Genomic DNA, 11,159 nt, shown 5'->3' on the forward strand with positions numbered 1-11,159 from the left:
TCAAAAAATCTGTCTTGGTTCTAAGTCTCCTCAGTCTATGCTCCCTTTTTCTTTCTCAGTCAACATCCCCCAGTCATTTTTTTCTATTTCTTTGCTTCCCATTAACTCTTCAAACTACTATAATCATAATTCTATTCACCTGATACCAAAGAAACTGAGCGCACTTCTTATACGGCATTTCTGTATTTAACATTGTTGGCTATTCTCTTGTTAAATTACTCTTGGGTTCCATGATTCCTCACTTTTTCAGTATTCCAAATACTCCTTCTCTGCCACATACACCAGTGTGGCAGGCTCCATTAAACATTCAAACTCAAAAGATGACCACACTTGGCATCAAATTCAGTTAGAAGGATATAGAACAGCAAATAATATCTGCCAGCAAATCAGCATGGTAGACTTAAAGATGGTCCCCAAAGACATCCATGTCCTAATTTCCAAAACCTGTGACTACGTTACTTTTAAAGGTTAAAAGGAACTTTGCAGATGTGACTAAATTAAAAATCTTGAGATGGGGAAATTGTCCTGGATTATCTGGGTAGGCCCAATGTAAACACAAGGGTCCTTATAAGAGGAAGGCAAGAGGGTCAGAGTCAGAGAAGGCAATGTGACAGCAGAAACAGAGAGGAAAAAAGACATGTGACAAACAGAAGAGTCATTGAAGATGCTATGCTGCTGGCTTTCAAAATGAAAAACAGAATGTGAGCCAAGGAAAGCAGACGGCCTCTAGAAGCTGGAAAAGGCAAGAAAATGGATTGTCCCCTAGAGCCTTCAGAGCAATGCAGACCCAAAGACCATTTTGGATTTATGATCTCCAGAACTAATCGGTATTATTTTAAGCCACTAAATTTGTAGCAATTTGTTAAAGCAGCAATAAGAAACTAATACAGGCAGCATTAGGCATTCATAAGAGTACCCTCACAACAATCTATACAGCAATATACACAGCTGTCTAGACCTTTCCCTCTCAAGTCTAACAGACTGTAACTGATAGTGTAGCATAAGTGTATGTATGTGTGTCTGTGATTCTCTCAAGCTGTTCTCTTTGATCCTTCGGGTGACAACTCAGGTATGAGAGAATGAGACTTCTATTCATTTTTGGCTTAGAAGCTTCATGCCCCACTGGAGTCCAATATCTTATGCAATAACTCCACAGACATAGTTTTCAGGATCCCTAAAAGGAACAAGCCCAGTTACAAGAATCACCACACTCAGAGAAGCCCAAAGGAAGGTTTTCTCCTCAAGTATTTATGGTTTATTTATCCCTGTCCATTGCAGTTATCTAATCAATAAGGGAACATTTTTACGATAAGCAATGTTGCCTACCTTTATCAGATATCCAAGGGAACAGAGTTACAGAGTGAAAAAAAAATTAAATTTTTTTGTAAAAAGAATAGGCTTCCTTAATCCTTTATCAAAACACAATACTTACTCTAGTCAGGCTTTCTTAATTGCAAGGAATCACTAAAGGTAGTCTAAATAAGGAGGATGAGTATTAGAATAGCACACAATTTTTCGGACATTCAAGAATATGGCCTTACAGAGACTAGAACTCAAAAGCAGTTTTAGATAAATCAATAATAAAAATCTGTAGGATGTTATGGATTGCAGTGTTTTGTCACTAACATGATTCATCTATTTTTGCAAGCATCTGCTTCTTTCTCCTTTTCCTACTAATAGGCACATTACTCCTGTCTAGGCTATACACAGGCAACTCATTACTAAAAATAGCTCAACTTACAAACCTCTACCTTTTTATGACCTTTCTTCTAGTAATTAAAACTGTCACAGTAATAATAAAACTAAGATTTAAAATGACTAAATAATGACAAGTCACTTGATGCTGGACCAATGCAATAAAAGTAATGAGAAAACATGACAGGCTAATTCGAGACTGTGAATGATGCAAAGGAAAATGGAGCTGGGAATTACTCCAGACTGATTAACCAACAAGATTTACCCCATGTAAGTACTGTTTCCCCATCTTATAGACAAAGACACTAAAGATAAGAGAGATTCAAAAATATGTCCCAGATTTAAAAAAAAAAAAAAAAAAACTAGCAGTGACATTCTCAGGACATTTCTAGGTTTACCAAAGGCCTGATGATGTAGTAGGAAGTAAAATATGTAAGGACATGGTGAAAAACTAGGGAAGTGGAGGGAGTTGTAGCCACTTACTCGTATCCTGATCTCACATATCTTTTACTTTGCTTCTTGTTGATTTGGTAGCAATATAAAGCAAAAGCAACGTAAGTCAAGTCATCATTCCTGCCCATTTCTGTAGTTAGCCTAGACTTTACGGTCTGGTCAAACTCAATAACAGAATCAGGATTTAAACTAATGTTTGACTCTAGAGTTTGTACTTTTTTAAGTCACCATGCTGTGCATTGTATCTGCAGAATTTATTAACCTTGTAACTGAAAGTTTGTACCTTTTGACCACCTTCACCCATTTCACCCATCCCCACCTACAGCAACCACCAACCTGTTTTCTGTATCTATGAGTTTAGTTTTTTTTAGGTTCCATATACAAGTGAAATCATATAGCAGTTGTCTCTCTCTGACTAATTTCACTTAGCATAATGCCCTCAATGTCCATCCATGTCGTCATGAATGGCTGGATTCCTTCCTTTTATGGTTGAAAAATATTCCATTACTTTTTTTTCACATTTTCTTTAGCCATTCATCTGTCCATAGACACTTTGGTTGTTTCCATGTCTTGGTTATTGTAAATAATATTGAGATTAACATGAGGGTACATATAATTTTTTGAGTTAGTGTTTTCAGTTCCTTCATATAAATATCCAGAAGTAAAAACTGCTAGAATATATAGTTGTTTTATTTTTAATTTTTTGAGGAACCTCCATACTGCTTTCCACAGTGGCTGCACCAATTTCCATTTCCACCAAAAGTGCACAAGAGTTTGCTTTTCTCCACATCCTAGCCAACATTTGCTATCTTGTCTTTTTGATAATAGCCATTCTAACAAGTGGGAAGTGATATCTCACTGTGGTTTTGATTTACATGTCCCAGATGATTAGTGATTTTGATAGGGATTGCATTGAATCTATAGGTTGCTTTGGGTAGTAACTTTTCGAATCCATGAACATGGAATATCTTTACATTTGTGTCTTCTCTTTTTTTCATTAACGTCTTATAGTTTTCAGTACACAAGTCTTTCACCTCCTTGGTTAAATTTAGTCCTGGGTATTTTATTGTGTTTGATGACAGTTAATGGGATTGTTTTCCTAACTTCTCTTTCTGATAGTTTGTTATTAGTGTAAAGAAATGCAATAATATATTTTTGTATATTGATTTTGTATCCTGCATCTTTACTAAATTTGTTTACTAGTTTGGGTAGAGTCCTTAGGGTTTTCTATATATAATATCATGACATCTTCAAATCGAGACAGTTTTACTAAGAGCTTGTACTCAAACACTATGCTGACTTACCTTCCATCTAAATTGTGATTTCCTTACATTTATACAACCCTTTGAAGCACCTGAATTTAAATGGGTTTATAATTAACTTTAAAATAATCATATGACAAGGCTATTTAACAAGGCCATCACATACTCAGGAAACCAAGTCATTGCACATTCTGACATAAATACTAGATATAAGATGCCAATAGGTTCATTTTTTTGGAGGTGCCAAAGTGAAAATAAAAATAATTTTCTGAGTTATCTTCAAACTGAAAAAGATGGACAACTTTAAAGTTTATTATAGGAGAACTCTGAAGATAGGCTACTATAATTCTGATAAAATTGTTAGATTATTGTTTACCATAGTATATCAAGCATATTATCATGCAAACATCAACTTCATAAGGTATATCAACATTTACTTTATTTTTAATTGCTTTCACTTGGACTTCTTTAATAATTCACTTATTTATTCTAATAAATTGGGCAACATAGTATAATATAATCGTCATACCAGGGCTCTAGCGTTAGGTCCCCCACCACAGAGCTGCTACTCTTAAATATCACTTTAACTCTCAGGAACACATTTTTCTCATGTGTAAAATAAAGGATTTCTCTGGACCACTAATTCTGAGGCCTTTAAAGACAATTTTTATCTCAAATTTTTCAAATATGAACTTTTGAAGATTTTAAAAAATATTTTATGGTACAAGTATTTGAAGAGAAGAAAGCTATCATTGTTTGTAGATTTTCTGGCCGCCAAAAAGAGAATTTTGGCGTCCAGAAAATAGTCGAATTATTAAAATTAGTCAAATTATTAAAATTAATGAGAGTTCTGCAAGTTGCTAGAATAATATACAAAACTGCATATACAACAGAAGAAAATATATATTTTAAAAAGTATCTTTTACAATATCAACAAAAAATATGACTAAAAATTCTACCAAAAATGTTTATAGAGAAAAATTAAAAAATATAAAACTTAGCTGAAAGCTGTTAAACATAATTAAATAGAGATATGTATTATTCATAAATTGAAAGACTGACTACCATAAAGAAGCCCATTCTAAGTTAATTTAAAACTTACTGTGATGTGAATCAAAATCCCAACAAGGCTTTAGGAACTTGACAAGCTGACTGTAAACTTAATACGGAAAAACGAGAACCAAGAAGAGCCAAGACAATTGTGGGTCCCAGGCCTGGCTGGTCCCAAGTCTGACTGTGACCCAGGCTCACGGCTAGGAATAGGATCACAGATTTAGAATGTTATATTAGTGTAGTAGGGTGCTTGCGCCTAAATTATGTAAACATAATTCAGCTTATTGTATCACGCATGTGTGGCTGAATGCCACTATTGTACTCTATGTGTTGAGCCCATGCAGTCCTCTGGGGAACCAAGGGGAGCAGAAGCAGAAGAACTGCACCTCCCGCAATAGAAGCGTGCTGCTCCCCACAATAAAGTTGGTGCTTGCTGTTTCATTCTCATTAGGGCCCCTTGTGCATTCTTCCAACTGGACATCTCACCACCGAAACCTTCCATTCTCGATAAGCTCAGCGCTGACGATTATAAAGAAAACAAGTCACCAGATATGAGGACAGAGTCAGTAATGAAGACACTGTGGTATTGATGAAGAAATAAGCCTCTGGCTTTTTCAACACCCCAAAACCTTCCTGCCTATTTATAAATCTGTAAAGAAATTTCTCCTTTGCTCTTTAAAACCCTTCACCATCTTCTTAGTCTTGCAAATGGGTTCTATTAATAACAGTGGCCAAAATGCTCCTTTTACCTTGTCATCATTCTCCCCCTTAGAGCATATTTCAACTTCTTAACAATTCTAAATATTTCCCTATTCAAGATATTACACACTGAATTTATAATATTAAATGATTAGGAACATCATGTGGAGTGGCAGACAGATCAGCTGCCGATGTGAGAATAAAATGACAGATTGTTCAGAATACCTAACGTATCCACAGTCAAACATTATTATTTACATTTTTATGAAATATATGAGAAAAAAACTATTGAGAAGTGACACAAAAATCAGAACATTCAACAGCATGAGTTAATACTGACAATAACTGCAATAATATATTGCAAATTATTTACAAAGCACATTAACTAGTTCCAGTCCTTTTGTTCGTAAAAAATAAGGTAAAAAACACAAAATAAAAATAGTAATAAAGTAAAATTTTTAATATGTATTTATTTAGAAAATGTTACAAATTAAGAGTAATGGTCTAAAAAAATCACTCAGTGACCTCCTCATACAGAGTAGTCTTCAAAGTTCTACATAGTGATACAAAGGAAAGAAAGATACATAGGTAGAAAAGGAGAGCACAGAGCATATTCCAAGTGTTCTAGATGAAATAAATGGTAATATATATATAATATATATATAATATATATATGTAAGTGGGAGAGACTAAATGTTGTGTAGATGTCATAACAAAAAAAAAGAACATAGTAAGCCAAAATTAACAAAGCAATAGTTAAAAGACCTAAGGCTGGTTGAAGATTTTGGATTTTTTCGAGAGGCAACAGAGTCACTGCAGGTTTTTGATCGTGGGAGTGACAAAATGAAAGTGTCTGAGAAAGATATTTCTAACAGCTGTGTGTAGGATGAGTTGGAGGGGGAAAGAGACTAGAGATGGAATAAACAGCTACAAAGCTGCTGAGTACAGAAGCATATATTACAGTTACAAACATTATAAAGTACAGAAGCATAAGTACATGAAACATGAAATAATGAAGACTTAGACAACAGTAAAAATTATGGAAAAAATAAGAAAATGGTATCATTGAGAGGCATTCCTTATATTTGTTAAATTAATATTAACTATTTTCATAACAATCCAACACTACATTCAACATGTAGATATACATTTTTGAATTTAATAAGGTATTAAATGATCCACACACATAATATACCAATGTCTGTACGACTGCCATTAGAATAAAATGAGATATTATTAAAGGAAATCTCTAATTATAAATACTATATAAACATTAACTTCTAATTTCTTAGGGAGGAGATAGCTATGACATAATAGAAATGCTCCAGCCATAAAATCAAAAGATGTGAATTCAAATTCTGGTTCTATTATTTAATGGTACTTTTAATGGATCTTAAGTAAGTCATTTAACCATTCTGAGTAACCATTTTTAATATATAAAATGGGAAAAATACAATCTCTCATAAAGACCTCAAAGAATAAATGAAATAATTCATTATAAAATCCCTAACATAATACCTGAATTATGGTGGATAGTGAACATTTGTTAAGGGCAAGTAAAGGAGGAGGCCAGAAATAAGGGTCCATTTTGGCTGACCTCTCAGAAAAAAAGCCACAAGCATTTCCAAAGAACCATAATAACCATTCCATTCTCTGTATTATTGTAAAAGAAAGTATACAGGAAAATTCGTCAAATATTTTATTTATGCTCCACATTAGAAAATGTCCTCTTACGTATAAGATCTAATCCACATCACCATAAAAAACAATAGTCAAAAGCTATATTACCGATGTAATTTTAAAAACAATAATAAAAGGCAATTCGTAATTTTTTTCTTTTTTAATTTACAGAAAAAATACCAGAATTCAAACTTCTAATTCTAATATTTATTACTTGAGAAAAGTTAAAAGGGACAAAAGAATCAAAAAAAGTTCATCCTGAGGAAACTTAAATAATAGGAAGGTAGGGAATAAGTAAAGTTGACGTTAACTTATCTCATGCAAGACTCTCATGGACTTTTTCTATCTGATATAAAGAAATGAATTTAGAGCTCCCTGGTAATATTACCCCACCCATGGGTCCCTAAAGTAGGAATCAGGGAATAGTTTATAAAATCAATTATAAAGCACTTTTAGCTCAGTGCAGTTTGAGAAAGATTTTAAAAGAATATAAATTAGCAGTATTCATAAATATTTCTTTTCTAGCCTAGACCAACGAGGTTCCACTTACCTAGGGGTCTTTAGTATACTACTCATTCATTTATTCATTCATTCATTCAGCTCTGCACAATATACCAAAGAATGCACTGTGAGGAATACAAACATAGTACAAAAAGGTGCCATGACAGAAGTATAAATAAAATATTATTTATGCAGGAAGGACCAAGAAAGCTTTAAGGAATACATGGATTGAATTTAGGTATAGGAAAACTAGAAAGCAGGGAGGAAGGAAAGAACTCTAGGTAGAAGGATCAGTGTAAGCAATGACAGAGGCCAATACAGGGACTTACAAGAAGGAATTGACTGGATTGAAATTAATTGATCAGAAATTAAATGATCAAAATAACCCATCTGGAATCAGACTGCTAAAGCCTTGAGAACCAGCATAAGGGATTCGAACTTTATTCTGCATACACTACAGTTTATGAATAAGGGGAGATAAAGAATGAAAGGTTTAAATTAGGAATATTAATCTCATGTAATAATTAAAATATAGAGTAAGAAAAAACAGAGTTAAGAAAACTGCTGGGTTTAATTATAGAAACAGTTTATCAGACAGAAATAATTACAAAAACTCACCATCAACCCAAATTGTAGTAGAGGTAAGGCATATTTAAAAAAAAGAGACAGAGACAGACAGACAGATCTCACCCACCCTAATGCTCAACATATATTTTCCAAAGTAAACATGAGATGAGATCTATGATTCTACATTCCCTCAGTCTCAATTCCCATATACCTCTCACAGCATGGCCATCACAATTCTAGTATTAAAGATATATTTTCATATAACATGTCCCCTAATCCTAAGTAAACCACTTCATCAGTGCTCCATCAAAGAAAATAATAATCTGCTCTAGCACTGGAAGAAAAAATGACTGTTAGACTTGATGAAAGACAATACTATATTGTACTTTATGTGCTATTTTAGAAACTCTTGAAAATAATTTTAGCCCAATTTTTGCCTCACATACTAACTTCAGAATGTAACCCCTGCTAATGCCTTTTCTCTTTCTCATCTTAGGCATATCAAGCATATTGGAGATAGTGAAACAGTGGTTTAGTCCAAAACAATTATTTGAGAGCAGAAAATTTCCTAAAAATAGAGAAATGTATCAGGAAGCTAAAAAACCAAGCAAACAAAAACAAAATCTCTGAGATTGGGTAAGGTTACAAAGTACAAGACGCCTGTCCTCCATGGAACTCAGGTATGAAAATGATAATAATCAGGCTGGAGAGCAATTACGAAGGTCTTATGAGCATATTTTTTTCCCCAGCAACCATTAAAATCCATTTTCCCTATTTATTAAAATATCTTTTATACCAGATTAACATTTGCTAAAAACTAGACTAACACATTTTTCTGCAATATAAATGTTTTCACTTTTAAAGTACAAACTTGTGGTTTTTTGCCTAACTAATAAAGTATTTCCAATTCACATGTTTGTCCAATACCTACTGAGCACCTACTATGTGCCAGGTACTGTGCTAGATGTCGGAAGTACAGAATTAAAATGTAATTCTGGTTCTCTTTAAGGAGTTTATAATCTAATAAGGAAGACACACTAAATTAGTATAATCACGTTGTAATCAAAGTATACAGAGGATACCATAAAAGCAAAATAGGGGGTCAGGAAATGCTTTTTTGAAGATGTATTAAGATGAATTTGAAAGGTTAGGTGAAAGTTAAAGCTGTACTTCCTAAATTTGATTGTGCATCAGAACCACGTATAGAGCTAATGAATGGGGCTCACTTCAGATTTAGTAAATTAGAATCTCCAGAGGTGAAGCTGGGAAATCAGTACTTTCAACATGTACAAGTGATTCAGAATCACAGCCAGGTTTAGGTAGCACTGAGCTAGAAGTATAGGCAACCATTCCAGGCAGAGAGAATAACTTAGCGTGGTTGGAGTGTGTAAAATACAGACAGAAGATCAGAAAAAAATGAGAACAAGAGTAGTAATGTAACTCATGTGACATTTCAAAAGGGATCTATGGAATTGACGTGAACTTCCAAAAAGACAATCACCTGTGACATATAGTTTAGTAAATGAATTGTGACATGAACTAATAATTTCTTATTGAAACATTTAGGAAAATTGCATTCAAGATAAAAGTAAGATGCTCCTTTAAAAAAGCAAACAATTTTTTTTTAAAACCAGAGCTCTACCCATACTTGTTATTAAATGTAGTGACCAATCATTTTTCTCAGGATACATATCTGGAATATGACAGAAGTTATGATAATGTTGTCTTAGCTTAAAAATGTTCCATAATGTATAAAATAAATTCAAACTATATTTTGAAATTCAAGCTTTAAAACTGAAAACTAATCTTAATTTTAAGTTTCAAAATTGTTATTTCATAATAATTTTTTACTTTCTGAATAAAAACTAATACTTATATTTTTATACTTAATTCTAAGTAGGAATAAAGTGGGACAAGTCACCAACAAGAGGAATATTAACCGCATTAAGCTAAAAAAAAACAGAATCTTTTCTTTGATTTTGTTTATGAAATAACAAATGGTTTAAATCATCAACTGTTTAAATCCCCAATTCATTCCCCAACAAAGACTATATAAACAGATGTACTCTAGAAATCATTTAAAACAAGAATAAGCTTTTAAAGAACATTCTTCAGAAACCTACGGACAAATCTACTAATTATAATATATAAAATACATCCAATAGTTATAGTCTAGTTCTAAAAAGTCCATCTAAATCTTACTTAAACTATTTAAACATTTCCTAATAACTTAAAGATCAAAGTAGCTCCCTGGAGGAAAACATAGAGTATAGAATCAATGACAGTTAAAAACCAAAGGATTAACCATATAGACCTATTTGAGGAGAATCAACTGATAAATTATAATAATTGGCTAATCAAAAGAATAATATCTGTATCGTTGATATAACAAACCATCCTTTCTTAGACTTAATTTAATATATTTTTTAAAAATGGTAGTATTATTGAGTTGCCTTAATTTCTATTTGAAATACAGGAATTATAGTTCTTGTCAGTTCTCAGGCTAAAATGATCATTTTACACAGAATATAAGTTTGTTTCCTAAATCATTCACTGCTGCCTTTCTGCTCCTGCAGCACTTTATACATATCTCTATTTACTGTTTATTGCAAGTACCTGAATCCTGCAAAGAAGGTATTATTATCACAATGTAATAGCTAAGAAAACAAGCTAAGTATGACCAAGTACCTTAACCAAAATCACCACTAAATCCGGATTTCAAACTCAGATCTGTTTGACTGCAAAGCTCTCTCTACACTATCTCAAAGGTAGAGAGGAACATAGGACTAAATACATCTAACCTAAACACTAAATTGACTGCAGTTTCTTCTATAACTGCTTTGGTAGTATAAAAATAGATCTATGGTATCTGGCAAACCAAAGGACATGTATCTGGGGGTGAAGGTGTGGAGGTTCTGCTTAGTACCTGAATTCCCTCAAGTAATGAGGAAATAACTCGCTTTGAGTCTTCGTAGAAGGCTGGGCCCACTTCCCTATTTGGAAGCTAGCAATGCCATATAGTTCTTCTTCCTGTCACTACCCCAACCTCCCCCCACCACAGCAGGCCCTTAATCTATGCTCTGCCAATATGACAACCCATCAAGGGCTCTAAATTAAGAACTAGAGACAATAAGAAGCTGGGCCAGCAAAGATTGGATTTGGGCAGCAGGCAGCAGCACCAACATTAAGTTTCCAAAGACAACTCATGGATGTGGACAATAAACTTAATGGTTACCAGAGAGTAGGGGG

General features: G+C 33.4%; 1 protein-coding gene across 1 annotated transcript in view; it reads right to left on the reverse strand.

Moving 5' to 3' along the window:
• Window positions 1-11,159, reverse strand: part of PIGK (phosphatidylinositol glycan anchor biosynthesis class K) — a 97,075-nt gene that overhangs the window by 77,257 nt on the left and 8,659 nt on the right. The gene's annotated exons all lie outside the window — the stretch shown is intronic.

Source organism: Pteropus vampyrus, unplaced genomic scaffold (genome assembly GCF_000151845.1).
Source record: "Pteropus vampyrus isolate Shadow unplaced genomic scaffold, Pvam_2.0 Scaffold22, whole genome shotgun sequence".
In the NCBI taxonomy this organism is placed as follows: Eukaryota; Metazoa; Chordata; class Mammalia; order Chiroptera; family Pteropodidae; genus Pteropus; species Pteropus vampyrus.